The sequence below is a fragment of the Sus scrofa genome, chromosome 14 (genome assembly GCF_054392235.1).
Source record: "Sus scrofa isolate SSC_HxYL_T2T_F1_AM1 chromosome 14, Sscrofa_HxYL_maternal_Yorkshire_Landrace_v2.0, whole genome shotgun sequence".
Classification (NCBI taxonomy): Eukaryota; Metazoa; Chordata; class Mammalia; order Artiodactyla; family Suidae; genus Sus; species Sus scrofa.
Window position 1 is genome coordinate 148,648,074 of NC_139396.1, and position 11,836 is coordinate 148,659,909.

Sequence of the window (11,836 nt, forward strand, 5' to 3'; positions counted from 1 at the left end):
TTTATTCTATGTTGTGTTTTTAATAAATTAAGAAAGTCTGTGCATGTTTAGTGTATGTATATATAGACAAATAGACAAATGTATGCATGCACATACTCACATACTTATGTAGACAAGTATATTACATATACATGCATGTATACAAGTATATGTACTTGTCTGCATAAGCATGTATATTTTTAAAATCTTGTAGAGTATGAATATACTTTTAGAAAAATATTGAATGGTTTTATTTTGGATTTATTTATTTTTATGCTTTTTAGGGCCGCACCTGCGGCATATGGAAGTTCCCAGGCTAGGGGTCGAATTGGAGCTCTAGTCGCCAGCCTCTGCCACAGCCACAGCAACACCAGATCCTAGCTGCGTCTGCGACCTACATCATAGCTCACGGCAATGCCAGATCCTTAGCCCACTGAGTGAGGCCAGGGATCGAACCCGTGTCCTCATGGATACTACTCAGGTTCATTACTGCTGAGCCGTGACAGGAACTCCTAAATGGTTTTAATAGCTATTAAAAGCCTGTTATATAGCATTCACATTCAAAATTCAAAAGATAAAAAAGAGAGTACAGCGAAAGTGAAAATGAAACCATTCTCCCACCTTGATCTCTTAGCCACTTACTCATCTTCCTAGAGGTATTTGCTATTTTCAGAATGTCTGTTTCTTCACAGAGATATTGCATGCTGGTGTTGGATTTAATGGTCTCTTTTTTTATAGATGCGGTGTTCTTCATCTTGCTGTATAATAACATGTTAGCACTTAGGGAACTAGCTTTTAAAGGCTGCATAGCGGTCCATGGTACTATAATTTATTTAACTAGTCCCTCTCTGAGGTATAATTAGACGTTTTCCCAACCTTTAGCTATTTCGAACAATCTTAAAGTGAATATTCTTGTGCATCTCTCCTTATTAACCTTCCTTTCCCCTCCCCCAGCCTAAAGCTCTTAGCATCATCAAATATTATGTACTTTCCTTATACATTTTATAATCAATCCCCACTTCCACCCTGCAGTATCATGTTAGCTCCAAAAGGCAAAGATTTTTCTTTGCTTTGTTCTCTGCTGTATTCCTTGCTCCTAAAATAAGTACTCAATGCGTATTTGTTGCATAAATGGATTTTGCACATGTATAGCCATTTCTATGAAAACATAGTAGTAGGCTTACTAATTCAAAAGGATGCATTTGAATGCATTTGTGATTTTGACAAATATTGCCAAATTTCTCTTTATAGAGCAGGGTATCTTGACCCAGTATTGACCTTTGGGACCTGATAATTCTTTGCTGGGGAGGGCTGGGCGTTGTATGCCTCTCAGCTGCATCCCTGGCTCCTAACCACAAGATGCTAGTAACATCTCCCCATTGTGACCAACCAAAAATGTCTCCGTACTTGGCAAATGTCCCCCGTTAAGAAGCATCGCTCTAGATGGTCTGCTCTCTGATATTCCCATCAGTAATCCTGACAATGGCTGTTTCTTAGAGCCGTATCAATACTGAGTTCTAACAAACATTTTGCTCTTTGAAATCTGATGATGAAAACGATTATCTGTTTTAATTTGCATTTGTAGTCACATTTTAGTACAACCTTGGTGTAATGAATCACTGGCATTGTACATTCTACTGATGAAAGTCAGTTTGCCCATTGTAGAAGGAAAGGGATAGAGTTAGTATATGAAATCTAGAATCATCTGGAGAAAACGGCTACTCGTGCATATATTTCTCTGTTAAAATAAGTTTTACAAATCCTTTCTTGTCCTCAGAGTATTATGACTTCATGGACTGAATCTTCTCTAGAATTACAGCAGTTAGCCTTAATTAATGAATACAATTTGTATTCAAAAGAGTTGGATTTGAATGCAGGTTTTTCTAATTACTAGTTGTGTTACCTTGGGGAAGTCGCATAAACTCTGAGCTGCAATTTACTCATATGAAAATTGTGGATAATAACACTGGTGCTCTCTACATCACTGAGTTATGGTAAAAATTCATTTTTTTAGACTGTGAAGTCTTTCATGACTGCCAGAGCTTAGGACGATTATATGAAGGTTTTATGACCCACTGCTTTATCTTATGACTCACAACATCCCAAGAGTTCCTATCTTCTCAGTGCTTCAGTAATCCCTTCAAACTGTTCTCACTCATTTATTTATTAAACATTGGCATGTTGTACCCTTACCATTATCTTTTCTCCAACTCTTTGGTCTTAAATCATTACAGTGGTGTTTCCTATAACTGAGCAAGTTCCTGATGGACCCATCATTCATTCATTCATTCAAGTACATTAAATAAACACCATTTTCTTTCCCTAAACTTGCGTTCCTTTCCAAGAGCTCTGTTTTATCAATACTATCCCTAATCCAGCCTTGAGGGTAGGAATTTTGCGATCATCTTCCTTGCTTACCCTACCCTGTTGACCTTGCGTGCCATGACTAGACTTATTATGGATGGAGGACCACTTTTCCAGTTCCCCCCTTCTGAGTATAAACTTATGAGTCTCCCATTGGCTGCCACCTCAAATCCAAAGTATTTCTTATTGACACTCTTACTTCCCCTCACCAATTCCACCTCCTAACTACTTTTCCTTTCTTTGCTCCAGACTCATTCCTGCACCTATGCTTTTGTTCATAGTGTTATTTATCCTAGAATTTTCTCCATCTCTTCTTCCACCCATCAACCAGCACCATCTTGCAAGAACTGTATCATCCCCACTGCTCTGTGTTTTCTCCGTATTTTAGCTTCCTCTGACCCCTTTATCACTTAACGCTTGTTCTTCTCGGCCAGTTTCGCTTAATGTAGGACAGAGGATTGACTGCACATCACAATCACCTTAGGAAAGTTTTGTTTGTTATCATGATACCCAATCCCAGGGCCACCCTTGTAGGCTCTAATTCTGGGTGGAGCTTGATCATTATAGTTTTCACGTACTGGTTTGAACATTCTTGTGGGCATATTAAATATTTCACTTTTATTTTCCTAACCAGAGATTTATAAGTACTTTGGGGATAGGAATGCTGAAGACTCATAGTCAATAATTGATCATTTGACTGATAGTTTGAATATTCATTTTTTTAATTCATTTTTGGTTTCTTATTCATTTCTTATTTTTTTTTTTTTTGCAATGTCTGTTATTTGCATCCTTGCTTCTCCCAATTTCTGGCTCCACAACTTTGTATAAATTACCTATTCTCTTTTAGCCTCATATATCTTCATATGTAAAATAGATTAATAACATCTATGTTTCTAAGTGTGATGAGAAGTAGAACTAAGACATATAGATCATCTATCACACCTAAATAGCTGATAAATTGTGGCCCCTTTTACTAGTAGTAATATTGTATACCCTCTCTGTTCTTCTGGGGATGCTAGGAACCCCTTTTTCTTTCTTGCTTTAGGATTTACTATTTTATGACTTGGTCGATTTGCTTATCTATATTACTTTTGGTATTAAGAAGACTGGATATCAAGGCCCTATCAAATCACTCTGCAGTTTTTCTGTCTTTTAAATCTAATTACATTTTCCTATTTTAAGGAGCAAGTGAAAATGTCCCATTTTTTACCATCCATTAACTATTGCCTTCACTGTAAGAGAGCATGCATCATTATAGATTTTTCTTTTCAGTAGCGACACTAAGCCATGACATTGTATATTTATGCATTCTAATAATTTCTCCTGATATTGTCAAGTGGCTGGTTCTTTCCTTCTAACTGCACTTCAAAAGAAGATTTTTGTTAATTTAGCTCACTTTTTTATAGTTTATACTTTTTCCATTTAATTTTAAAATTAAAATACTAATATTATTCTGTTAACTTTAGACTCATAATATTTATTATGTTCCTGCGAGAATTAGCAAGAAAATGTGAAGTACTTTGTTTACCACAGGAAAAAAAAAAGTTGTTACAAAAATTACTTTTATTAAGTTCTGTCTTAAATGAGTCATTTTTATATTTTTCTTTTCTTACTAATGAGAAAAACTGAAATTTCATTTTTAAATAAAAGTATAGGCATATGAAAAATAATATTAGTTACTTACTTCTCTCCATTAAATTAGATGAAAGCAGTAAGAAAGGAATTAACAAAAGTGGCACATTGTCAACCCTAAGACAGGAGAAAATGTCCAGAGCAATTAAATGAAGGATATCATTTCTTTAACCATGGACATTTATATTAGTTTTTCAGGTTCAGAGTTGTAAAAGTAATATATGGAGACTGTCCCCTCCTGCGCTAGAACTAGAAGCTGTACAGGTTTCTTTGGAATGCCTGTTAATCATTCAAGCTATTCCCATAAATAGTAAAACCTAAAGAAACATGGCTAAATAGTGTACATTTTCAGTTCCCAAAGTATTTGTAGCTAAAATTTATACAGATGTCAACTGAGGGCTCAGAGTTAAAATGAGAGCGCTTGAAAAATTTTGCGAATCACCCTTCTTACAGTAGATTTATGGGGTTAGACAAATATATGTTTGATTCTCATCTCTTCGGTTACATGATTATATTGGTACTCACTTCATCAAATTGTTGGAAGGATTAAATTCACTTAGCGCGGGGCTTGCCACATAGTACTTTGTAGTAATGGAACATGAGATTTTGAGATTTTGAGATTATGGTAGGAGAACTAGCCCTGTGTCATTCTCAAGAGGCTTTATGTTTTACTTGTGTGTTATTGTGGGTGAGAGTTCGAAGGAGGAAAAAAAAAAAAACTCCTTGCTTAGGTCAGTCTTGAATATCGCTGACTTCAGAGTTAGCCACAGTTGGTTTTATATTCCAAATCCATCATCTGATAGCTGGCTGATTAGAGCCAAATTACTTAACTTCTCTGGATTCAATTTCCTTGTCAATAAAAGAAAAATAAATAACAATAGCCTCATAGGGTGGTCCTGAGGATTTAATGGGATCATGCTTAGAAAGGACTTTCCAGTCCCTGGTATACATTATTAGCACTCAGTAAGCAGTAGCTGTTAGTACTTTTATTCCTTCTACTAAATACAGTGTTCAAAGTTCTGCAGATCTTCGAACAATATGAAAGAGTCTGATACTATTGCCCAGAAATGGATTGACTTTGAAGCTGATGAAGCTTGAGCCCAAAGGCTCCTCATTTGCAAGGGTTACTTCCAAGACTTGTGTTTACTATTGTATTCTTATTTTTTTATTCTTTTTCTTAAAGACGACCTCCTAAACTCCAAGGCATCAGTGAAACCTGGACCTAGGTTTTGCTACCCTGAAAGTTTGATGGTTGTTCTTTCTAACTAAAAAAATTAGAAGTAAAGTCTTTATAATGAAGTCCAAAAATTTATCCAGTTTAATGAACACATTAATTTTTATTCAACTGTTATTTTAAACCTAAATACTATAAATTCTATATTGTACATTCACTTTAAAAATTATTCTACAAAAAAAAATAGCACGTTAAGTAAGAAAAATTAGAGGTAACTTGAGTGTGGCAGTAAAACTCAAAAGAAATATAATCAGTGATATGGAATTGTCTTATTTTTCATATTTCATGTTTTCTAAGCTGTTTTTCTTAAAGAAAAGATATAGTTTTAACAGATCAGTGATAAAGTTAACTGATTAAACTTATTCAAAATAAGTATCAGTCCTGCTTCAAGTAAGAGTGTGTCAAAAGCATATTGAAGCATAGCTCTTCCAACAAATTATAAATTAAATGTCTGTTACTCACACATGCAATAATTGAAGCTGAGAAAATTACATATTTGAAATCAATGAAACAAACTCTGATATTGCAGAAGCAAGCTGTAGTCCACAGAAAATATTTTCCTGTTTTAAATGGTTAGCTTCAAAACTTTGGGAAAAAAATGCTTTGTGGTCTTTCTGGTGATAACAGTAGTGAATTTGAATAAAGCTTTAACAAAATTATGGAAAGTGCCTTGTAATTTATACTGTTAATCTTGGTCTTTAAAAAAATTTATTGATGGATTTTCTTAATATACCTGCATGTTCAGTAGTTGTGGCATATGAAAATATAATGTAAAGCAGTTCAGAAAAATACTTTTGATTTACAAATCAAGCTTTTTGGGGTTTTTTTGGGGGGGTTGTTTTTGTGTGTGTGTGTGTGTGTGTGTCTTTTTAGGGCCGCACTTGCGGCGTATGGAAGTTCCCAGGCTAGGAGTTGAATCAGAGCTATAGCCAACAGCCTGTGCCAGAGCCACAGCAACGCCACTGAGCGAGGCCAGGGATTGAACCTGCATCCTCATGGATGCTAGTCAGATTCATTTCTGCTGAGCCATGATGGGAACTCCCTACAAATCAGGTTTTTTAAAAATCTGTGTCCTACCTTTAAAAAGAGCATATCTACTTCTAGGTAAATGCAGTGCATTAAAAATGTTTCACCTCAAAAGTATAAAATTGTAATTTTTTTTTTTTTTCCCCTTCCATGGCATGCAGAAAGAAATTCCTGAGCCAGGGTTAAAACCTGAGCCACAGCAGGGTTCTTAACCACTAGGCTACCAGGGAATGCCACAAAATTTTAATCTTAATGAACTGTTATTAACTTTTTAGGAAGCCAAGTCTTACAGAAATTGAAACTTACTTAGTAACATTTAAAAAAATTTATCAAAACCCTAACATTATGATACAACACATCATTCCCACTTTAAAGAGAAAGAAATCTAAGAATAACCAGGAATAAATAATCTCCCCAAGGTGATTGATGCAAACAGAACAAGTGTTCACAGGATACTTGCTTCCAGTCTGTTTCTTAATCTTGTTAGGTCACATCATCTCTCAGCATTTTTAGAAATTGCCCTTTTTATTATGGTTTCAGCAGATTGTGAATCTCTCTACCAGCTTTACTCTTTTCTGTGCTTTCCTTCCTTGAGAATACTTTCAGGAGCAAAATCACTTCTAGTTTTCTGTCTCTTTCAGATAGTTAAAAATATAAAAGATCACAGATGTAGTAAATCAGCTTAGAAGCTCGATAACTTGATTGGGACGCTCAATTTTACTACAATAGTCTAATCTGAAATGTTATCCGAAATGCTTACTTCTTCACAATTCCTTTCTACACTACAGAAATTGTTCATAACGAGAACAATCTTGGAGAAAAAAAATAAGATGAGATGTTTCAGACAGCTTAATGGGGCTGCCACTAGATAACCATTGTTTAAGGGTCTTGGATTGGCTGAAGGCTAGTATAGACTGATCATATTGAACAGTGTCTTAAGTTGCACTTTAAAAGTTAGGATAGACAGTCCTCATAAGAAATGAAAGCTCTTTTGACCATTACAGGTGTTCTGTGCCTAGAGATGAAGTGCCATACTAACAGAACAGAGCTTGCAATTTGTGGAATTGGATTCCAAGGTGAGAGAGAAGGTTAACCTTTTTTTTTTTTTTTTTTGGTAAAAATTCTTCATCCCTCAAAACAGAAATTCCAAAATTATTGAATGTGATATTCACAAAGCCAATTTTATATCATGCCTGGTGCTTCTAAACAGGAGTTAGAGAAATATCATATTGCTCAATATTTTGGCAACTAATTACAAAAGTCTCCCTAAGCAAGTCTAACTGAATTGCTCTCTTATAAAATTTGAACCTTATTAAGCATGGTCCATTTGAGGAAGCAAGTTATTAGTCTCATGGTGAACACCTGTTAGATGAAACTGAGCAATGAAAAGATTTTAATTGAAAGCAAATGCAGTAAATTCTGGTTTTTTTTTTTCTGGTTTCATGAGAGATTGATACACAGCACACACACACACACACACACACACACACACACACACACACACACCCCTCCTTTTCCCTGGACAATGTTAGTACATTCACACACACACACACACACACACACACACACACACACACACACACACACACACCCCTCCTTTTCCCTGGACAATGTTAGTACATTTTCCCTATGGGCTAAAGCCGTAAGTATCCCCACAGATATTATTTTGCAAGTGAAATTGCTTTTCATTTGGCAAAAAAACGAAACCTGTGATTCATAGCAGCTTAGAGCACTCAAGGCCAAAGTACATCTTGCTTGCTTTGACTGACATTTTTGCAGGCTAAATCAGACCTGCCTGATTCAGCTGCATTGAGATTCATTATACTGTGAGAGGAGAGATTGGGGCGGGGGGTGTAAAAGAGCATAAAGGGAAATTGTCTTGGAAACTGTGGCTAGTGACTGAGGAAGAAATCAACCACAGCCAGGAGGCAGTTTCCACTGGTATCTGATTGAGGACACGACATTTTCCTGCCACTCCCTTTATTCAAAAAGCCAGCGAAGACCATGAGAAAAGATTTAGTAAGGAGAACTGTTGCTGGGAAGCAGGAAAAGAGGGACTTCCCTTTGTTGGGAGATGTGAAGTCCAGGTAGGGCACAAGAACAGGGTAAATGGCTCCTTTTAATAGTTCTCAGCCCCGGCATTGAAAGTAAATCAAGCGTGTTTGGTATAAGAGGAAAGCAGGAGAAAAATCCATCACCAAAACGTTGCCCCTAAATGTCCACCATTAATATTTCATTCCTTCTAGATTTTTTCATCAGGTTTGTTCATCAGTTCCCTTTAAAACTCATATTCCCAGAAGGAGCTAAAACCTTCCTACATCAGGTACTTTCCTATCCAGACTTACACAAGAGGAACACAGGAAATTCGCTTCAGGAGGACAGGCATCAGAAGAATGGGGTGTTTAAAAATGGTTAACGTCACCAGCACCCCATTTTTGCTTAATATTTGGTTTGGTATCTCTCACCATTGATGTCATAGCGGATCCCATTCAGGACCACCTACCTAACCTGGGGTGCAAAAGGAAAATAGTTATTTTGTTCAAAAATTATTAAAAATTTCAAGATGGAGACTTTTAAAATTTTCTGCAGAGCCTTTACTCAAGCTTGAGGTCTTTCTAAGTGCAGGGCTTTGTGCATCTGTACAGGCCACATGCCCATGAAGTCAACTCTCATTTTAATTCATAATAGTAGAAACAGCAAACTCTCACCTGGGCTAATGAAAGTGCTTCATTAAAGATGTTCCAGCATTATGACTTGTGAGTTCTCAACACTAATACCAAAAATTTGAACTCAAATACTTTTTAAAGTAGGGCTTTAGAAATCAATACATTTAACTTTTTTCTTTCCCTGTCCGACCAATTTATCTTATCTGCCTATCGTCTTTCTTTATTAACTGGGCCTTCTGTGGGCATTTATAGGAGTCATGAGTTCCCACCTTATCATGTCAGGTTTGGACCTCAGCTATTTTTTTTGTCTTTTCTGGGGCCACACCTGCGGCATATAGAGGTTCCCAGGCTAGGGGTCTAATTGGAGCTGTAGTCACCAGCCTACGCCAGAGCCACAGCAACGCCAGATCAGAGCCATGTCTGCAACCTACACCGGCAACGCCGGATCCATAGTGACACTGAGCAAGGCCAGGGATCAAACCCGCCACCACGGGAATTCCTGGACCTCAGCTTTAAACCTGAGGTTCAAAAGTCTCATCCCCACTTGCCGTTCCTAACTCATGAGCCATCCAGGTGCAAAAGGCCAGGGATTGCTCCCTCTAGCTTCCCGAAGCCAAGGTTCCTCCTAGAAAAACCAGCCATTTGCCCAGCCCCAGGTTAGAGGTTAGGATGCATGTGGATGAATTAGATACTAAGTTCTAGAAGTAGATTCATGAAAGCTAGGTGTGGTGGAGGGTAAGAATCTGTGAGATCCTAAGTAATAGGAAAGCTAAGCCTACAAGAATCTTTGTTACCTAAGCTATAAAAAGCACCTCTGGATAGAATAGAATGGGTTTCACACTCCTATTCAAATTTGAGTAAACTGCTTTGAAAGCTAATATTAATTTCCTTTCTAGAATATTTTGACTTTAGTTCAGTCTGACGGTAGCATGCTTTTTGATTCCTCTATTCATCTTTTGCTGACATGTCACTATAATTAATATTACATTAATCCTACCACTGACAGAATGCTCCAGGATTTTTTTTCTTATTTTGTTTTTTTTAATATTAGGTATTGTTGATAATACTTCTGACCTTCTAATCTTTTACTCAATTATGTTTGGAGTAAATAAGTTCACTCTTTTGATATGAGGCTGTCTTTTCTTTCTCTCAGCCCCATCCCCCAAACATCAGGAAAAGTTAAATGAACTAATGGCATTTTTATAATGCTGACTAATGGTCATAAGACATTAGCTGAGAAATGAATAACACTGAGGTTTTGAACAATCAGTAGTTCATTTTTAATGTTACACTTAGAATATCATGATAAACCCTGCTTTTGATCAGAGTTGACCATTAAAAAATCTTTTTTTAGCTAATGTATAGTAACTACATTATGTTTAGTGTAATTTGTACATACTTCTGAAATATTGACCTCCAAGTTTTCCTCCTAAAACATACACCATAGCTTGTCAGCTTACTGATAAATGAATTTGAATAGTTTGGTTAAAAAATGTTGAATCGTCCTGGTAATACTTGGCTGGATTTTTTTAAAATAGTATTATCATTTTATCTTTTTAAAAGAAAATATCTAAATAAAATAGCTCTTTTTTTTATTCAATGTATTGTTTGCAGAATGTTCCATTATCAACAGATAACTTTGACTTTAGGAAGCAGTATTAATAGTATTTTCTCTTCAAACAGAAAATGTTTACCTACTAAGTATCATTTTACAGTGTTAGATTATTCTTCCAAACTAGATTGTTTTAAAATTTTATAGGCTTCCAGTTGTAATCCAATATAACAAAATAAACATGAAGCCAAGGCTCTATAATGAAAGATGAAAAGTTATCATATGTGGACTTAAAAGGGCAAATGTAGTATATGGACTACAAAATATATAAGAAATCTGGAGAGGTCAGTCCAATGATTTTTAAACAAAGTATTTCAGAGAAAGTGAATGTGCAGAAATGTCAAATACTTTCTAATTGAAGGAATTTCAATGTGCCAGAGATAACATTTAAGCAGTGTTATTGGCCTTATGCTTTTTTGATGGCATAGCCGATTAGTCTATGATCTAGTGGGTTACCACGCTTAACCACGTATGTGCGATCAAACATCTTTACAATAAGTGAGATTGTTCAAGAGTAAGTACTGTATTATCTAGAAAGTATGCTCAGTACCAAAACTCAGACTCTAAGACTTTACTCCAGAGAAGACCTTAGCCTCCCATCATCTAAAGCACATGTTAATCCTAGGTGTTATATACCACTACGCGAGTGCCATTTGGCATCCTTGGAGGAATATGAACTGGTAAAGGGTAAAGATGCTTTCATAATAATGGACAGTTGCTAAGTAATCTGAATGTTTTGGTGGATTAACAATGGCTTCAAATTCTTCAACACTCCTTCTTGTCGAGGTGGGATCTAGATTTCCTCCTCTTGCATCTGTAATTGTCTCCTGCATTTGCAGCAGTGGCTAGAACTGCAAGAAGGCATGGGAGGAATTCCTGTCATGGCTCAGCAGAAATGAATCTGACTAGCATGCATGAGGACGCAGGTTCGATCGCTGGCCTCGATCAGTGGGTTAAGGATCCAGCATGACAGTGAGCTGTGGTGTAGGTCACAGATGTGGCTTGGATCTGGTGTGGCTGTGGCTGTGGCCAGTGGCTACAGCTCCGATTTGACCCCTAGCCTGGAACTTCCATATGCTGCTGGTGTGGCCCTAAAAAACCAAAAACAAACAAACAAACAAACAAAAAAAGAATGCCTGGGAGATAAGGAGCCAAGATAGGAAAGAATACAGGATTTGAGGAAACAGAGTGTGTCCTTGGCTTTCATCTTTTCTTTAGACCTTCCTCCAATATCTCTTTAGATTAGGAAAAAGGATAATATCGCTTTTTACAAAGACAGGATGAATGTGATATTCTGGACTCTCAGAATGATAGGTGATGCTC

At 36.5% G+C, this 11,836-nt stretch overlaps 1 protein-coding gene across 9 annotated transcripts in view; it reads left to right on the forward strand.

Annotated features, from left to right (window-relative positions):
- The window catches only part of ATRNL1 (attractin like 1), a 770,027-nt gene that overhangs the window by 569,175 nt on the left and 189,016 nt on the right, over nt 1-11,836 (forward strand). The window lies entirely within an intron of this gene.